Source organism: Macrobrachium rosenbergii, chromosome 53, assembly GCF_040412425.1.
Source record: "Macrobrachium rosenbergii isolate ZJJX-2024 chromosome 53, ASM4041242v1, whole genome shotgun sequence".
NCBI classification, from domain to species: Eukaryota; Metazoa; Arthropoda; class Malacostraca; order Decapoda; family Palaemonidae; genus Macrobrachium; species Macrobrachium rosenbergii.
The window spans coordinates 10,971,010-10,990,971 of NC_089793.1; the positions used below are offsets into that span (position 1 = coordinate 10,971,010).

Here is a 19,962-nt window from a genome sequence, read left to right on the forward strand (position 1 = left end):
AATATTATCATGTAAATTCTGGGACATCACATTATATACGATCGATATTAAATTTACGTAGATAATATTCTCGCTTACTTCTGTTCGAGGGGTCGAATGAAATGAGATTTCAGTTCCTGGGGCTTTTAAAAAATCACACACACACACGTACACACACACACGCACGCACACATACACACGGGCAAAGAGTGGAGAACTACGGTTTCCCTGAAGGGAGTAGATGAAAGTAAAATACTAAAATATTATGAGTATCAATAAATATGAAGCCCAAAGTTACACTATCGTAAATACAAGGAACACACACACAATATACATTCACACACATTCACACACACACATATAGATAGATAGCCATATACATATATATATATATATATATATATATATATATATATATATATATATATATATATATTAATGGTAATGGGATTTCCCACCTTTTTCTAGCAGCCGATCAAAGAGGTACAGTCCAGTGGATCGGTTAGGGTGGGTTTGGAGAGGAATATGACGGGGCAATCAGTCAATCAGGTAGAGGCAAAGTGTGAACCGCGTTCCTAAGTCCTCCTCGGGTGACATTAAAAACTATAACTGAGTACCTTATTAAATCATTATTTTGATAAACGGTCATCCATCCTCACGGTAGTCGGTATACACTGGTTAGATCACAGCGTAGTCAACAGGTCACTAAATGAACACCCCCGCGCGAACGGCCTTCAGGAAGTGAAAACGTTTATTTCAGTGGTTGTTCGAATCATTCAGCATTGGCGTTTCGTAAACGGCAGAAGAAATTCCCCTGTCGCTCTGTTGTCGCGGTATAGTTTGCTTACAAAGTGTTCACAGTGCGTCTGCATTAAAACATTGCAATAACTGTGTCGTATTATCGTGTATAGGCCTAGTGCGCCGTTTTTCCGAGTCGTTCGCACATGGTTGGTCATGTAAGTATTGTCTTTACGATGTTAGTTAATAGTCAGCACCAGCCAATATTGTTTATGATGGAGGCCGTGTTTGCAGACCTAATGTGTGCGCTTTTTAATGATTAACATTTTAGTTGAAAAATTTATCATAAGATGGGCCAATCTGACCTAGATAGGCAGTGATAACGTCACTTGTTACTAAATACTGCCAAACTTTAAGCGACATCCCGTATTGATTTTTGTGGGTTAAAAATTAGGCCTATTGGTTTGTTTTTCTATTCTCTTGATGTTTGTATTTTTAGTCATATTTTCTAAGATTTGTTCTCTTGAGCTATTGCCAATACCTGAGTTTCAGGACACGTAGTTGGTTTCAAATTAATTTTTCACACGGTGTTAAATTGTGAGTTAGGCTGCGAAGGTCGGAATAGACCTAGTATCAGGGGTTGGGTCTGTGTTAACCCAGCTTTAATGGTGGTGAAAAATTGAAATATAATAGGTTCATATGTTATGATAATAAGGTTACCTTTGTATAACGTAAATTGATTTAACCATGCAGGCCTAGGCCAAGCTGGCTATTAACCGGGAAATTGTTTGACTACAACATTGTAAACTTTTGTCATTTAGTGTCGTTATTTTGTCACTGATACATTATCGATTATCGGAAATCACAAGAATTTGCGGGAAAGGTCAATTTATCTTGAAACATTTGCCGAAAAGGACATTTTTGTTTTAATGTGGAAATTTACAAGCACTTCGGCTTTAGAAGTGGTGTCCCAGTATAACGCTTTCTCATTTCTGCTAGATAAAAGTAGAATATTATGGAAACTATTTACAGCAAAATATAACAAAAGTGTAATTTGAAAACAGGAGAAAAGTTGACATTTAATGGCGGAGAGTCGGAAATCCACTGTGGGAGGGGGTGGAGGACGTTGGTTAATAGGCAGCCTTAACGTGGCGAGATTGAATGTTCCACAATTTCATGTGGTTATGATGTATTTTCGTTTTTAATTTATTACGCTGAGAACTATCTAACATTCTAGAAGTCCGAGTGGATTTTTTTTTAGTGGGCATCTGTATTTACGCCAATTAGTTATAATGCCAAATACGGAAATGCTTGAGCTACCTACCTTAGCCTAACATGGCGTGGTGTCCACAAACTTACCCATTTTAACTGATACCTATGTACTAATTTTAAGCATTGTACACGTTAATTTTTGTGCAGTTAATTCAGAGTTCGTATGCAGTGTTATTTATTTTATTCAATCATAATTGCACAGAAAATTGCCGATTGGCGCTCCGTTATGACTGGCTTTTTTAAAGCCTTGGTGATTTGCGGTGTACGTGTTAGTCCAATCCTGCAGTTGAAACTAATAGTCAGTATTTGGGAAATCTTGAGATTTTAAGTCTTGGGAATTAAAATTGCTCATGATTTTGCAAGAGATAGTTTTCTCTTTCTGAATGCCAACGAGGCGGGTAAATGAATGTTTTTATTTAGACCGATACCAAAGGAATTAATGGGGAATTACATAGGCACATAGCTCCAAAGAAAGTAAATATCGCCATCACATAGAAATCGGTAAAAACGAGGCACGAAAAAATTCAGTTGCTTGACGAGAGAGAGAGAGAGAGAGAGAGAGAGAGAGAGAGAGAGAGAGAGAGAGAGAGAGAGAGAGAGGCCGCGATGACCTTGTGGATGTTTACATGACATGTGCTTAATAGATATGAAACGGAGTCTAGAAGGCAGACGCTGTCCTAAGGAGGTTAACCTACTGTCCTGAAGCTTGGACTGAGGTACCTTCAGTCTTCACATATATATATATATAGAACTACTAGGTTCTATATACATGTGAAGAATATAGTAATATAGAACCTAGTGGTGTCAGAGGGCTATTCCCCGTGAAGGACGACGACAGGTATAAACGTTCACTTTTTGCGCGCAAACGATATATAGAATATATATACATTGTGTTTTCTTATATAAGGACAAGTATCTGTAAAAATATATAAACCGCTACTTCTTTCACGAATACCCTAGCCTAGGCACACTGAGGTAAATTCATAATGAAATATTTCTACTTTAGAGGGAATTAGCCAAGTTTTAACAGTAGGTTCTAAATTTTTCTTTATTTCTTTGATACGAATTTAGGTTCTGTTTTAAAGGATGAAGCGTCTGTGAAAGACACAAACGACTGTTTCTTTTGAAATGAAACGTACTTCCTTTATTGTTCAGTAGTTCCATAATGAGGAACAGGTTAGGCACAACCAGTATTTTATAACTAATAACAGAATATATGTATGGATTTTAGAGAGATGAGCAGAGTTCTGCAGACAATTCCGAATTAAGTGGACTATAAGGAAAATGATTGGGAAAGCTGGCCTTGCTCCAGCACTAGGGCGTGTCCAAAGGTAAAGCGTTAAAGGCCCTGGTGTGGACCGTTATTTAACCAATCTACTGTGATCATGATATTATAGTCTACCCACCACATCTTATTGGGATGATCACCTTTATTATTAATATGGCGTATTTGTTTTTGTCCTTCTAGACTTCCAGATTTTTATCTTTCGAACTGGGTAGGAGAATGTTAGCTGTTGTGTGTGTTTATGTGCGCTTGCTTGCTCATGCATACTAACCATTTATTCTCATAGGACAGTTTTTTTTTTTATTAAAGTAATAAAGATCTTGTCCTTTAAACAATACGCCGGAAGAAGAAACGAACTGTCGACAAGTAATATACAGACCAGGACTCATACAGTCTAGCCTGAAGACACAAGTTAGGCGGAGCTTGTTTGTTGTTTAGATTGAGCCAGCAACTTGCCGGCACGGGCTCTTGCTCCCAGGGCAGCCCGTAACTCAGGCGGAGCGCTTGGGGGTATGTCAGAACCCATTTTACTTCTGTTTGCGTATGGAGTGAATTATTGAATTTTTTCAATTAGACAGTGAGCAGACCGTTGTGGGTCCAAGGTTATCAGTGTATTACAGTATTTTCTACCGTAAGAATCTTTAAGAGTATCACTGTACCTAAATATAGGGAAATTAATAAATAAAACTTGTCGGGTCACCATACCCTAGAAGTTCGGGACTTGCTTAAAACTGGGCTGTATAAATTAATGACTGATTGAATACCCGATCGCATCAGCTCGAAAACTGTGCTGTGATCCCAAACATCAGGTATTTATTTGATCCCACTGGGAAAATATTGTACATTTTTCATCAGGATTCAGACTCATGAATTTCACGTCGCGAGAACTATTTAATGATTTTGGCAAATCACCCACTTCTGAGAGGGGTCGCAGTTTAATTCCTCTTCTGAATTCATCTCCTCGTATTCCTGGGATGCTTAGGCGTGATTAGATGCCTATTTTTAAATATGTTTGTCTTCCTGATTTTAAGCGTCTTTGGTATGAAAACTTTTGCTAAGGGTGTCTTTAATAATAATAATAATAATAATAATAATAATAATAATAATAATAATAATAATAATAATAATAATAAAGATCTTTCAGCAGACTTCATCAACGCGTTTGCTGATTGCTCTCTTGGTTTCTTTCTTTATTAGCCTTTTATTGGTCATAAACACCTCCTCGGGTTTCGTTGAAATCTTCCTGTAAACCGAGAACTACAGCAATTGAAAACTGGCCATTAATAGTAGGTGATGTCTGTAGACAGCTAGAGCCGTTGTTTACACACCTTTGCTGGTGAAAGCCTGTCTCATGATGTGTTTATATGCGTGTCCGACAGGTATTTAGAGTGCAGTCATTATTTTAGTGAATGGGATGTTAGATAACAGTCATTCCAGTGGCTCAACACTAGAGCTGTGTTAGGTTTTGCAATTTCTCGATTGTTCGACTGGTGTTACTATAATTTACAAATAAAAACATATTATCTCCACCACTCGTCTCCTCATTACACCTGTCAACTTGCTTTTCAATTTGTTATACAGCCTCATAATCTAGGATACTCTTTTCATAACTATTTTGTTCTTTTCATGTATACTTTGATATTCATCAAGCCAGCTTCCAAACACATTTTAACAAGACGTGCTCCGTTCTCTTTTACTTCAGGAACTCCATACATATATACCTACCGGAAAATGGCTTCTCTTTAACTGTCACCCACCTTTGCATTTCGGTCTTGTAGCACAACCACCCTTTCATTTTCTCCAAACCTAGTCAGGCATGTTTGCAAAACTTTACCAAAAACCATTCACTGTTACTTTAATTTTTTTTTTTTTTTTTTATCTATGAGCCAAACACGTATCTGATTAATTATCCGAGTCTCTCCCGTTCTATACATGATATTGTAGTATATATTTTGACGGAGTACCGATCACTTATGATACTCGATTTTTTAGGAACCGTTCTTTTTCTTGTCCGGTTGGGAGATCGAAAGCGGATGTAGGCTATATCTCATTTTTTAGCCGGTCGTGCTATCATTGCCACGAGAGAGAGAGAGAGAGAGAGAGAGAGAGAGAGAGAGAGAGAGAGAGAGAGAGGAGAGAAATTGGGGGATATCTTATACGGCGAATCTTAACAAAGACCTCTCTCGCATATCTTCGAATAGTTAACATGTTTCATCACATCTTTATCCCCGCCGCACGATGGAAAGTTTGGCTTAACTTCTCAACTAATACTACCTTTATGGGGTTTAGACATTTAAGGAGAGTTGTCGGCCGAGGTTTGACAGAGCTAAGAGTGCAAATGAATCTTGTTTGTCCTGTCGATTCTTAGTTTATTTCGATGGCGTGTACTGTGTTCTTTGTCTCTTTAATATATGGTAGGTTTGCTTGGAGTTTTGTTTTGGCCACAACTAAAATGCAGAACAGTTTGCATAGTGAAGTTGTGGAATCTCCTGATCTCCAAACATTTCAGCGAGGAGCGAATTCATCCCTGCTTTCTGCTGACGTCTCATTAGTTTCAGGTATATCGGTTCTATTTTCTGTTCCCACATATGTATTTGTTTATCATCTTTTCCCAAATATCATTTCCCTACAGGCTGATTTCCTTTTGGAGCCCTCTTGGGTTTACTTTATAGTGTGTTGACTCTGTCCATAAGGATTTTCAGCTGAAAATACAGAGAGAAAGAAAGCAAGCAAGGGTTGAACGCCCTATAATGACGCTTGCGTAATTGTCAGCCTATCGTGTTCATAAATTATCTTGTCAGTAGGAGGAGAGAAAGGATTACTACCTAGCTGCTTACTCTCCAGTAATCATCACACGTTAAATTCCTTCCTGTTCAATCTCAATCAATTACGCTGTCGCGTGGGGTGTACTGTGTAACCAGTCTTTAAGGGATTTAGCCCAACTGTGCAACAGTAAACTTATTTTAGTTCATCAGGGTAATAAAGACTGACGTAATGTTTTCGTGGAAATCCTAAGTTTTCGTTTAGCAGCCACGAACTAATTTACGTTTTAATAATCTTGTCCTTAATACTTCTCCTTTTGAGAACTGAATTATGTTTATATAATATATTTTCACAAAATTCAATGGATCTATCTATGCCTGGTGTGTTAAAAAAAACTGCACTGAATTGCTAAATATTATATCAAGATCTCTTGACATAATTTATTTTTTAAGCTGTTTTTACTTAATTTAGGTAAATGTTATTCGTTTTCGTAGCCACTTGACTGCTAGTGAGAATCGCTGGAATACTGTTTTATTTTATTTTATTCAAGTAGATGAAACCAGTTCATATGAAACAAGCCCACGGGGCCATTGACTTGAAATTCAAGCTTGCAAAGGATATATTGTTTTCAACCTCCCACCACAGACCCCACACCGCTGCAGTAACTGATCATGATACAGAGCCAGTGATGTTTCATCGTCCTTGGGGAGGCGCGAACTCATGATATCCGAATGGCATGTCAAAACACTAACCACTATACCAGCGATCAGTTATGCATTTTCTGTAAGCTTAGGTCTACCGACTGTCAATATTCGCATAAGAAGGGTATTGATAATACTTTTTTTTTTTTTTTTTTTTTGCGAGCTGTAATAGGCCTATCCTAATAGAAAGGAACAGGTTACCAGTGTATTGTGGTCACGCCTGCTTCAGACACATTTGACTGATTATTTAATCGTAGCCTATTAAATCACCGAGCTGAAATAATAGTTCATTACATTTCTGACTCGTCATAATTTTATTTCTTGTGTATTTTTCGTGACAGATTCCTTCTTAACCTTTCTGGCGTTCGTGACGTCACGCTATTTGGTAACGATACATGAAGAGAAGGTGATCACGAGTCACTGATTCAAATGTTTCATGTCCCGCTGTCTTAATTTCTACGATTAATTTGTAAAATTAGTTTACATATATACATATGTATATATTTATGTATATAGGCCTATATGTCTATAAATATGTCCGCATATATAAATATATATATTTTATATATAATATATATATATACATATATATAATGTATATATAATATGATATATATAATATATAAAATATATATACATACATATATATATATATATATATATATGTATACTGTATATAGTTCTGACTCACATCGGGATCGAACCCATACCTGTGAATTGAAAAGCAAGGGTGCTATCATAAAAGAAGTTGGAACCTAAGTACCAATGTACCCAAGGCTTGTAGTAAGTGGGGTAAAACTCGCTGTTACGCTAAGCAGTAAGCTTGTCCAGGCAGGAGCCTTAAGTTACAGTGATACGTAGGTTCTAACCAACTTCTTTTACGACATGTGTGGTTCAGTTGATAGCACCCATGCCTTCCAGTTGAAAGACCTGGGTTTGATTCCGACGTATGTCAGAAATTTATTTCTGTTCCACATTGTGTGTTTGTGTTGATTATATAATACAGTATATATATATATATTATATATATATATATATATATATATATATATACATATATATATATATATATATATACATACACATGCATACACATACATACATGTGTACATACATCACCCTCGTATAACATGGAATGTCACAGAATATGAATCGCGGTAATTACCTCAACGCAAACGCAAGGCGATACTCAACCTGTACCTCATGGAATGTTGACCTCTTTTTTTTTAAGGTTATGCTTGCATGACTGCAATCACGAGTAAAATAGACACACTTACCCCTGTAATGGCCATCTTCATGTCAGATTGAGCTAATGAATTGCTGTGGGGGGCTGTTATTTTCTTTCTCCTTTGCTAAGCGAGTTGAATGCCTTGAATATCGGGCGCATGAATTAAAACAGGTTCCTGTTATGGTAATAGTTTGGAAAGTTCTGAAAATATATTGAACCGGTTCACTTGTGGGAATTTATTTTTTATTTTTTGGAATTATGTAAAAAAAAAAATATCTATTCTGAGCAGGGTTATCGTTTTACAGGTAAAACAAATTATAAAATTTATTTCTTGAAGCCAGACTGTTCAATTTTTGCTTTAAAATTAAGTCAACAAACATTTTTAAAGTTTTACCGAGGTTTTCCCCGTAGGGAGTAGTGCTTTCAGTGCACCTGACGCGGTGCACTGTAGGCTTTATTTAAGGTGCTTTGCAGCGTTCATTCGGCCCCTAGTTGCAACCCCTTTCATTCCTTTTACTGTATCTCCGTGCATATTCTCTTTCTTCCATCTTTCTTTCCATCTTCTCCCATCAATTGCTTCATAGTGCAACTGCGAAGTTTTCCTCATGTTACACCTTTCAAACCTCTCTACTCTCAATTGCCCTTTCAGCACTGAATGACATCACAGGTCCCAGCCTAGCTGCAACCCCTTTCATTCCTTTTACTGTATCTCCGTTCATATTCTGTTCCATCCATCTTTCTTTCCACCCTCTCCTAACAGTTACTTCATAGTGCAACTGCGAATTTTTCTTCCTGTTTCACCTTTCAAACCTCTCTACTCTCTATTGCCCTTTCAGCCGTGAATGACAATCACAGGTCCCAGTACTTAGCCTTTGGCTTCAGTTCTGTATGTGTCTTAACCGAGGTTTCATTTGCCTAACAACATTTACTTAAACGCACAAGGAAGGCAAATTAACACCTAAGTCGGTGCGCACGAACGCGTCGTAAACCCATAGAACGAGCAAACAAAACTGGCCCCGTTGTAACGTGCAAGTGTCCCTTCACTCATCAGCCGAGATCCGCAGAGCATACCCCGAGGCGATTCAGTCCCCGTTTCCGTCGCTCTACCTAATAGGTCATGGGAGTTTTATGCAGATGAGGAAGGGTCTGGAAATGCGAGGAGACGCGGAGGAGAAGCGAGAAGTGAAGGCTAGGAGAAGAAGGAAGAATATAGACTTTGAGAGTAATGGGAAACAAGAACGAGAATTAAAGGGGAATCAGTGCAGCATGAGCATTTTTGGGGTACCGACATATTATGGTAAGCGTGAGGGGCACTGGGTGCAGGGACAGTGGTGAGGTGTAAGAGGTTTGGGAGGTATTGAAGTGGTGAAGGAAGGGGGTTAAGCTAAGGGGCGGGGTTGGTTTTGGGGGGTATGCAGACAGGGTAATAGTCTCGCATGTTGAGGCCAATTTGCAAACATCGGGATAATTACCTCAGAGCCTCGCTAGTCCGAGCAGCCTGTAGGAGGAGTTTTAATACTGACACGCAGGCCGGGCATTAGGGATAATATACACATGCCTTACGTGCTGCCCTGGTCCGAAATGATCGGAAGTAAGTCCGCCGAATGACTGGTATTAGTGGGGCTTCTTACAATAATTTTCTATTATTCCATGAGAGCCGCGCGGGCCTAAACACTGCATTCGTGAAATGTGGCTCTAAGGCAGGTAAATAACTGATCCTCCGTAACATATCGGTTAGCTTTGCTAGGTATTTACTTCTATAATTACTGGGTCAAACTTGAATAGCTGGTTTTTCAAAGTAATCGATTATTTTAATATGATTTCTAGTAATGTGCTTCACAAATAAATAATTATGATTTGTCAGAGGTAAACGAGATTTTGTTCTTAAAATATGCTGCCAAAGAATTTTATAGTAGAAAATAGTAAAGAATAGATATCCAGACTACTTTCTTTTTAATCAGTAGGTTATGCCTCAAAATATACACGAAATTAAAATAAGTCTACGGGTAAGGTTCATGTTTTCAGTGCAATCGTACCTTGCAGGCTGTACTATACACCCTGTTGTTTTCTGGTTATATTTCATTGTATTGTCCATATTGTCTGTTAGTTTACAAGAAATATATAATATGGCGGAACAGACTTTATTACGTATTATGTAGAAGCTTTAGTCACGAGTATTTTGTTCAAACTGTTGGCATTGTTCAGGAACTTATCACGGAAGGCTTGGTAATGCAATTCACAGTTCAGCAACCTTGTCTTTCTACAGAAACTTGTTTATTTTTCACTTTTGTTTTTATTCAAGCTCTCTTTGTAATCATTCTTTGAGTCAGATTTTTTTTTTTTTTAATTTCTGCGCTTCACTTTCTGCATTCATTTTGATTCTTTACAAGAAAGGCACTACCTCTAACAAAAGAGTTTCTTTGTTACTTCTGTTACGTTCCACTGCTAGGATTTCATAATGTTGGCCTTCGATGCAGCTAGACATTAAAATTATTTGTCTTTGACTCGTACAGTATGTTATTATATAAACTATATATAAAAATGAGCTACTTTTTATCAAAAATGAGTTTCTCTTAAAGGTATTGTAATGCTCAGAGAGAAAAAAATAACAGTTGTTGACATTCATCTTTTTATTGGTGAACCAGAGAGGGCTTTCAAACTCAAGCCTTCATTTTCGTTTCAATTACTTCCTCACAAGTCATGAGTACCGAGAATTTCAGTTCGTATTCCTGTCTTTGGTACCGAGAATTTCAATTCATATTCCTATCTTATCTAGTGCACACGCATAGTATGCTTCGTCATAATGAAGTGCCGCGGTATTCGAGGTGTCCTCCTTGCGAAAATTTTAACAAACAGGCAGCCCATTTCACCAATTTACATTCTTACAGTTGGCATGATTACATCACATCAGTCCTCTTGGATTCACGTGTCCACTGACGCCATTTTTTTTTAATGTGCCGAATTATTTCTTGGCTCTCAGGTTATCTGAAAATTTCGTTGTTATTCTGAATGGAAACCACTGATGGATTCATTTAATCAGTTTTCTAGGTACAACAAGCGCTACCTTTTCCTTTTGACCTTCATTCTTTTTAATCCTGAAAATCCTTCTCATTCACTTTTCGTCTCATCAAGTTCTGTAGCATTTAAATTTATTTCAAAGCCCCAAGACTCATTTTTGTTGTTGTTTATTCTCTAGAATGCAAAGTGATTGCAGCTTATGTCCCCAGATATTGGTTATTTTTAATATGCAGGGCATGGCTGTGGAAATGTGTGTAATTATATATATACACATATACATAAATATATACATACATATACATATATATACATATACTGTATATACCGTATAATATGTTATATGTAGGTATGTGTATGTGTATATATATTAAATATATATAATATAATTCAATTTTGAAGTTAGTCGTGGTTATTAGTCCTCTCTGATTACATTTTTTTCCATTTCCTTGCAATTCTTAGGTGTTTCCATTATATTTATATTACTCTTAAAATTTGGCTGTTAGGCCTCTGCCTGATACGAACTTGCAGCTGAACATGTCTGTACTTTACCGTCATGTAACAGTTTTGCATATAATTATACCATAGAAAACACAGCAGGATGGGTCATTTGCATACGAAATCTGCACAGTTGACGTCTTTATTTAAAAGGAGCTCGTGATTGCTCGTCTTTCGAAGAGATTTGGAACACGTGTGTAACTGAATTACATTGCAGGCAACATTTTCTGCAGGTTAAGTACGTGTTTGCCAAGCGTTCCTGCGAATACCTTCCTTTCAATTCAAAAGAATTTAAGGCGTAAAAAAAGAATTAAAAAAAAATCTTCAAATACGTTGCTTCAATCCAAATATCAGATTCAGTGCGCGAGTATTTTTATAACTTAATTAAACATCCATTAGTTACCAGAATATTTTTTTCGCCCCTTGTGACACTCAAAGGAATGTTCGATTGCTTTGGATTTTGTTTTTGCTCTGCTTTAGTAGTTTTAGATTGCATTCACGTGGATTCCTTTTTTATTAGCTTATTTAACTTTATATTGCATTTACGTGCATTCCTTTTTATTGCCTTATTCACCTTTAGTGTTAAGTGCTTACCTGCGTTGTCAGTAACAGTAATATGATTTTTTTTAAAGCCATTTTATTTCAGTATTTCGTAAGTAGTTTCATAGTTTTATCTTGGCAATCTGACTTGTCTATACATAGAATGTTAATGTTTTCAAATGAATAGAGGAAGGTGTCTTTTGCTTTATAAATCCTCCCGAATGACCACAAAATTGAATTACCTTTGTTCTGATTGTGAAGCTTTATGAAAATCGAGGCTAGCTTGCTGAAGGTGAAATCAAAAGATTTTGTGTAAGAAATCGTGCTTAAATGTTTTTGCCTAATGATTTCAATTTATAGGATGTCCGTAACCTTGAAAAAGGCCAGTTTTCAGAACGAGTATCCAAGCTGCAGATTGTAAATACCTTATCTGTATTAATTATTATTTATTTTTACTTAATACCTCAAATGCAGCGTAATATACTGTATGTCGTTTACTAGGTGCGCTTGAGTAATCAATGTACTCTAGACTTGAGCTTGAGGAAGTATTTTAAAAGTATATTGGACTTTTACATTCGAACAAAATGCATAGATTTGCAAGACTGTTTTTATGATATTTTCCCGAGGATGGTTTGAAGAACAGAGGCCAAGCGCTGGGACCCATGAGGTCATTCAGCACTGAAAGGGAAACTGACAGTAAGGGGGTTTTGAAAGGTGTAACAGGAGGAAAAATCTCGCAGTTGCACTATGAAACGGTTGAGAGAGAGGGTGAAAAGTCAGATGGAAGAAAGGTAATGAACAGAGGTACAGTAAGAGGAATAAAAAAGGTTGCAGCTGGGGGCCGAGGGAGGCGGCAAGACCCTCAGGTAATGCCTACAGTGCACCGCGCGAGGGGCACTGATGGAACTACCCTCCCTACGGGAAAGGATGGTTTGAAGAGCATTTTGTCTTATTTTGTCTTGGTCTTGTCTTGCGATGAATCTCTCGAGTAAAAGTGTCCGAGGAGGCTATGGAAGTTTTTCGAAACAACGGCTTCATCCTTGCTTTAGGCTAACTATTAAAGAATGATGAAAGGGGCAGCAGCAACAGCTATTGTGCTAATGAAAATAATTACTGAATTGAATTGAATATAGAATTTAAGCCAAAGGCCAAGCACTGGGACCCAAGGGGGTCATTCAGCACTGAAAGGGAAATTGAGAGTAAAAGTTTTGAAAGGCGTCACAGGAGGAAAACCTCGCAGTTGCACTACGAATCAACTGTTAGAGGGGAAGTAAGATGGAAGAAAGCGAATATGAAAGTAGTACAGTAAAAGGAACGAAAGGGGTTGCAGCTAGGGGCCGAAGGCATGCTGCAAAAAAACCTTAAGTAATGCCTACAGTGCACCGCATGGAAAATAATTACTGTCTTCACTTTTAGAAAAAAAAGTTCCTCTGCGAAACATGAACCAGTTAAATGGAAACTGAGAAACCTTAATGGACCTTAATAAGTATGAGATGTGCATATTCATCAAATTTTTGCTTTTGAACTCCTGTTAGTAATCTGGACATGACGTTGCTTTTCCCCCCATGTTTTGAGGTCGCAGGGCACGGCATATCGTTTCGTGAGTGAGTACATTTAGGGAACAAACATTATTTGTTTATATAGGTAATCGATGCACATTAACAGAAACTGTGACAAATGTAAATTACAGTTAATCGAGACAGACACAAAGTATGGAACAACATAAAAAGATGTTAAGAAAGTCAACAGTTATACAGTAAGGTAGATATAAGGAAAAATTAAATACTATTCATTTATATATATATATATATATATATATATATATATATATATATATATATATATATATATATATATATATATGTGTGTGTGTGTGTGTGTGTGTGTGTATGTGTGTATACAGTATTTATATACATATATATACTGTATATATATATAATGTATGTATGTATATACACACACATATATAAATTTCTTATTTATTAGTTTGCTACCCTTGATTGGTAAGTGTATTTCTTTGGTGAAATTAATACTAGGAAGTAATTTTTTTCGGGCTGGGAGCTGAAAATTATATATATATATATATATATATATATATTACATATGATTGTTATACTTTTGTACGTGATTTATTACACATTACTATCAGGTGAAAAATAAGAGACAGGGTGAATTGTTATTTCTCACCATTAACAGGTGAATAATATATATATATATATATATATATATATATATATACCTGTAATGTATATACATATATATATATATATATATACATATATATATATATATATATATATATATATATATATATATATATATATACACGACTGTAATAAAACAACGGATTGCACGAAACAGGATTTAAAGTTAATTCCTCCCACTCTTTCATTCTCACACGTGTGGTCATGCATACTGTATACTGTGGGTGTGTACACACATAACCTGATCTTTTATTGCCTGTGTACATACACTTGTATATGTGCACACTTCGTGTGTGTAAGCGTTTGTATATATATTTCTATTTATGATTTGATGTCATGCGGAAAATTAGCCTGGCATTAATTTTCAATATACACAATTGAGGGTTCGGCACACGTAAATGGGGATCCCTATATAAATTCATATACGTCTGTACCGTATAAGGACGAAGTCATATTGAAGTAAATTTGCTAAATGATATGTTAGCACATGGGAAACGTATTACATCATAAATTATAGTTAGCTTTGCATACGTTGTCTTCGTCGAAACCTTAGCGCGGGAAATGCCTATTTGCAATCGAAAGAATACCAGAACGTATATATATATTATTATTATTATTCAAGTTTTGCCCAGATGCGAGGGTCAACATTCTTATTATAGACATTACTACGTTATTTGTAAATGAGAAATACTTATATACAGGGTTCGTATACAAAATGTTACGTTTGGAAAATTACTTCAACCAACAATGAGATACCATCAGATAAAGGGAAAATTGGAAAATGATGTGTACACTTTCAGTAATGGTTGATACCAAAATATTACGATGTTATTTCGATAGAGAAATTAAGCGGGAAATGAACAAGAGTTAACAATAATATGAAATTATGAAAAGTGATTGTATAATATGATTGGTCATTCACCCGGGTAATGTCGTTCAATCAAAATTCTGGCATCTTGGTTTGCGTGACATGATCCTATGTCATCGCAGGATGAGGGGTTAGTGTTAGCAAAACGTGAGTTCCATTTCAATATAGTATGTTTCATAGATACTCCTGTGGTTGGTAGGATAACGTGAGAGCTGAAATGAACCATTACTATTATTAGTACCGATACATCGACTCAATGCTGTATTGAAGACTGTGGGGATACACATTTCCAGTAAGTCAAAAAATACTTTAAAGAAAATAATCACCAAGAGGAGTAATGAAAGGGAAATTAAGTTTCTAGTTACTTTGAAAAAAGATAGTAAGTGTTTTCAACTAACTTCCTATGAAGACTTTATAAGTAATGAAGATGAAAGGAAGTTGCATAAATATCTTCAACTGTTTTCATAGGCACTGTACTGTTTACCTGTATCTATTGATAGGCAACAATAATTGGAAGTTACCACCATTTTTTCATGTAATATCACCAACTACGGCAATGTTTATGAAACATTCATAATGCTATAAGATACTCGTAATTCAACTGGATTAATTTACTGTTGAAACAGCTGCGCTGAAACTTTAAAAACGTTAGTGCTGAAGTGACCTTTGTTCCGTATGTCTGAAAAAAAATATTGCCGCAATTTTGTATATATACAGTACGTTTTCCTGCCTGACACGCTACACTATAGGGAACGGTAGTAGTACAGTAGTATTATATATTGGGCTCAGCCTCGAGCCACAAAACCCGTTCTGGAGAGGTTTGTGTGGATCCACCCTGTTTTCCAGACAATAATGACTTTACTCTTCAGAGGAACCACGATACGTTGCAGGTTTCTGAATAAGTGAAAAACCTAGTACTATCGAATCTTACCTTCACGAATAACTCAAGCGCCCAGGTGACTTGCCTTCTGACGGATGTAATCACAGGCAAACAACATTGATCTCACTATTATCAATCTCAATATTATCACTTTCACCATCATTACACGTATTTAATAAAGTACTGAGATGCGAATTACGATTGCACGGTTGGTCATAGGTTTGGAACCAGTGTCCAGTGGCTTTCCTAGTCTCAGGCTGCCGCTTTCCCGCCAGTAGCTGAAAGGGAGAGTGCACCTTGTTTAACTTCGAACTGTTGTATGGTTCTAAAGATGTGGTTCGATCTTAATCGCTTCGTAAGCTGATTTGGTATTGATCTGTTAATGATTGATGTTCAGTGCTAAGAAATACGTCGAGGTTGCTCTTATTTAGTGATAGCTGATAGTTTGCTGTGGTATTAGAAATGACGCGATGGTAAGTGGTTCAGTTAGTGTAGTGGCCAGCCTGATTGTTACCGCTGCAGACACGGTAACCTACAAGAAAACGAGCACAAGCAAGAAAACTATCTCTCTCTCTCTCTCTCTCTCTCTCTCTCTCTCTCTCTCTCTCTCTCTCAGTACAATGCATATTTTATTTAATTAATATCTTCAGGTATAAGAGTATCCGTGAACAACACGTAGTGAATTCATTTATGCTAAATGTTTCAAAGTCCAGCTTTCTTTTGTCATTTTCATCCGAGATGATAAAAATAGATGAAAGAATTCTTCAGAGCATTGCAAGGGTTCAATTTCCTTTTGCTTTTTTAATCATCATTGCATGCCTCGTGCGTATAAATGACTTGGTTCGACGTTTATACGAAGTTTCAGGAATTTAGACACACACTGGTCTTTGATATAAAGCGACTCGGTTAAACTGTAATTAAATTTTATCACAGCGCAATTTTGTGAAAACTTCCCCCGTTCTTTATTGGAAATGATGAAGAGAAACGGCCAGATAATTAAATGAATTTGTCAGAGAACAAGATTTGATACAGAATTGATTTTTTATTTATTTTTTTTTTTTGTCCCTGGAAACTGAAAATTTTTAGTGGCAAACATTGTTCCCTTGTTTCCGTACTTTAATTCCCAGTTCAAAGTGACATTGATTTTCGATGGTTTCAGCTGATTTCTGTCTCAATACACTTACATACATAAGTAAATACATACATACATACGTGTGTGTGTTGAGACAGAAATTAAATAAAACCAGAAAAAATGAGAGTAAGTTTATTGTGAGATTGCTAGGCCCATGCCTTTCCCTTTTTGGTTGCGACCTACCACAGACGATTAACTACCGTTGTTTAATGCAGTGTTTTAATGAACTGCTTATATATCAGAGTCAGTGGGATCTCTAGTAGGTGAGATGAGCACTTGGCAGCAATAACCTTGTCTCACCTATGGTCTCCGATCTGTGAAATTATAGAGCGATAAGTCAATTTTTCATTAGATGGGCAGCGGCGAAGGAAAACCTGGAAAAATCGGCACGTAAGGTTACCAGGATTACTTTACGGGCGCAGGGCTAGCAATCTCACCACGAAAAGTTTGGGTAAAGGGGGTTGATATAAATCTCGTAGCCACCTCATTCAAAGAGGAAGGACGCACACACTGAGTATATATACATATACATATATGTATATATTTACTTACTGTATATACATATATATATATATTTATTTTTACTTACTGTATATATGTATATATATGTATGTTATATAGTGTATATACATATACATACATACATATATACAAACCCCTTCGAAGGGTGACTCTAGAGCTAGTTGACCCCCAATTTCCCAGTCTTTATGGAATGAGGTTGCTAGCTCCATATATAAGTTATGTATGGCTGCATTTATTGCGAGTATATATATATGTATAATATATATAATATATATATATATATATATATATATATATATATATATATATATATATGTATATGTGTGTTTGTGTGTAACAGACTTAGTAGCTTCCTCACCTGTACATACAGTAAGGAGAATCAACGTACCTTGGTCAGAGTTCCTGAACCGTGTTTACAATGGTCTGAATTAGTTTTCGACCCCCTCGTGAAGTATTGTCATTTTTGACGGTGTGGGTGTACCGGAAATGTATGAAAAGCCACCCAGTAGGTCTGTAAGTTTTTCTTATAATAGAACGTGGGTCAGTTAAATTCATATGCAGTAAACTTCCTCAATATCAGCAACCTTATATACGTATTCAACAGACTTGTTTGCATCGTATAGACAACCTGCAAACACTGAACACTGACTGCTGTCTGGTAATTTAGGTAAGCTCTTTGCCAGAGGGAACGGTGGCCGGTAATCAAGTCACAGCAAAAAAAGTCCCAGGAAAGAAAGTCACAATTTATCTAGGAAAAAAGTCACAGAAAAAAAAGGCTCATTAATTTATGGTGGCCGGTAATAAAGTCACAGGGGAAAAATTCACAAGATTTCTTGGGGGTCATTATCTTTATAATATTTTCAGTCTTTTGTGTATGTTAATACGGAAATCCCCAACGGCTTGTCTTAAACACGCCGCAGAGTTGGATACATTCAGGTTAAAACCCATGAGTCGCTGTCTGGGAAAGAATATTTGACTTTTTTTTCTGTGACTTTTCACCTGGTTTCTGGAGGAAGCACCCAAGGTCTATAAGCACCTTTTACTGGGGTATATAGATATATATATATATATATATATATATATATATATATATATATATATATATATACATATATATTATATATATACACACACACTTTTTCCATAGAGATATAAGGATTTTTACCCTTTAGATTATCGTTATCTTTTGACCACACATGTAGGCGAGGCCACCAACGGCAACATTATAGCTCCTTTAGGATAAATTCAGTACTTTACATGTAGGTGTAAAAAAAAGGGCCACAGTAGTTGCTAATATAGGAAATACCTTTGTAGTCTCATCTTTTTTTTTCCAGTTTTTTCCTTTTTTGCAGATCGCTTGAAAATTGAGCTCCTGTCTTTGTCTTCCGCAGCTCTTCGTCGATGTTGGACTTATGCAGTTGTACTACAAGGTAATCGTTTGTTACCTTTAAAAATTCATACGAGGTTTCATTTGAATAAACTAGTAGCCGCGTCTTTCATTGGTTACTTCATTTGCTACTGGTGTCTTTGCTACTGGGACAGTTGAGTGGTAGTGATAGGATTATGTTTTGTGAAGGTGCATCTCTTTCCTTCCCCCTCTATGCATGGTAGATTAAAAACAGAGTGCAATATACTGCATGCAATTATATCTATGATAGGGAAATAAAAACAAGCCATTATCTCAAGATTTCAGGAAAAAATTTGCCAACGAAAGGTAGTAGAGACATCTAATAGATAGAATATGACTTTGAACACATATACCGCAACTTTTTTTTATATTCACAAACGTTAAACTACACATGTTTCATTCCAAATTCGCACTACTTCGAGAAAATTACCGAAGGGTGAAATATAACTGATAAGCGATTCGGCACCTGGGAGATTCGAACGCCTGGCAGACAGTGCGGACCGACGACTTAAAGGGACGGTAACCATTCAGACATCAAGGGAAGCAATTTACAGAATACTATTTGGCCAAAAGATAAAAATAATAACGAAAAATTAGGCTTGGAAATTTCTTCGTCCTCATTTTGTGCGGCAGGCCACTCTCCACGGGCTCTTCGGAGGAGGCATCATCGGTTATGGGCGGGGATATGCCCAAGATCTCGGATATGCCCAGGTTTAAGTGGGTCCTGAATATGCCAGGGGCCAGTGGTCGTCTAGCAGCCTAAGTCACGACCTGGCCGATTCTTTCTGCTCCACCCTGACACGCAGCACCTTTTCCCTTTTTTATCTGGGGCCCATGGCCATGCCCATCCCCGCACAGTCTTGCCCACTACTGCTGATACCAACGGGGCATTTTCGTTGGGATTTTTTTTCTTTCCATGATTTTTACTT

General features: G+C 36.7%; 1 long non-coding RNA gene across 3 annotated transcripts in view; it reads left to right on the top strand.

Annotated features, from left to right (window-relative positions):
• The first annotated feature begins 520 nt into the window (after positions 1 to 520).
• LOC136834287 (uncharacterized) overlaps positions 521 to 19,962 on the top strand; it is a 634,610-nt gene continuing 615,168 nt past the window's right edge. For 2 of the 3 annotated variants that reach the window (XR_010851722.1, XR_010851726.1), the window contains exon 1: positions 523 to 935. This is a non-coding gene — a long non-coding RNA (uncharacterized lncRNA). Of the gene's footprint in view, positions 936 to 19,962 lie in introns of all 3 variants that reach the window. The other variant, XR_010851725.1, reaches the window with a different exon arrangement.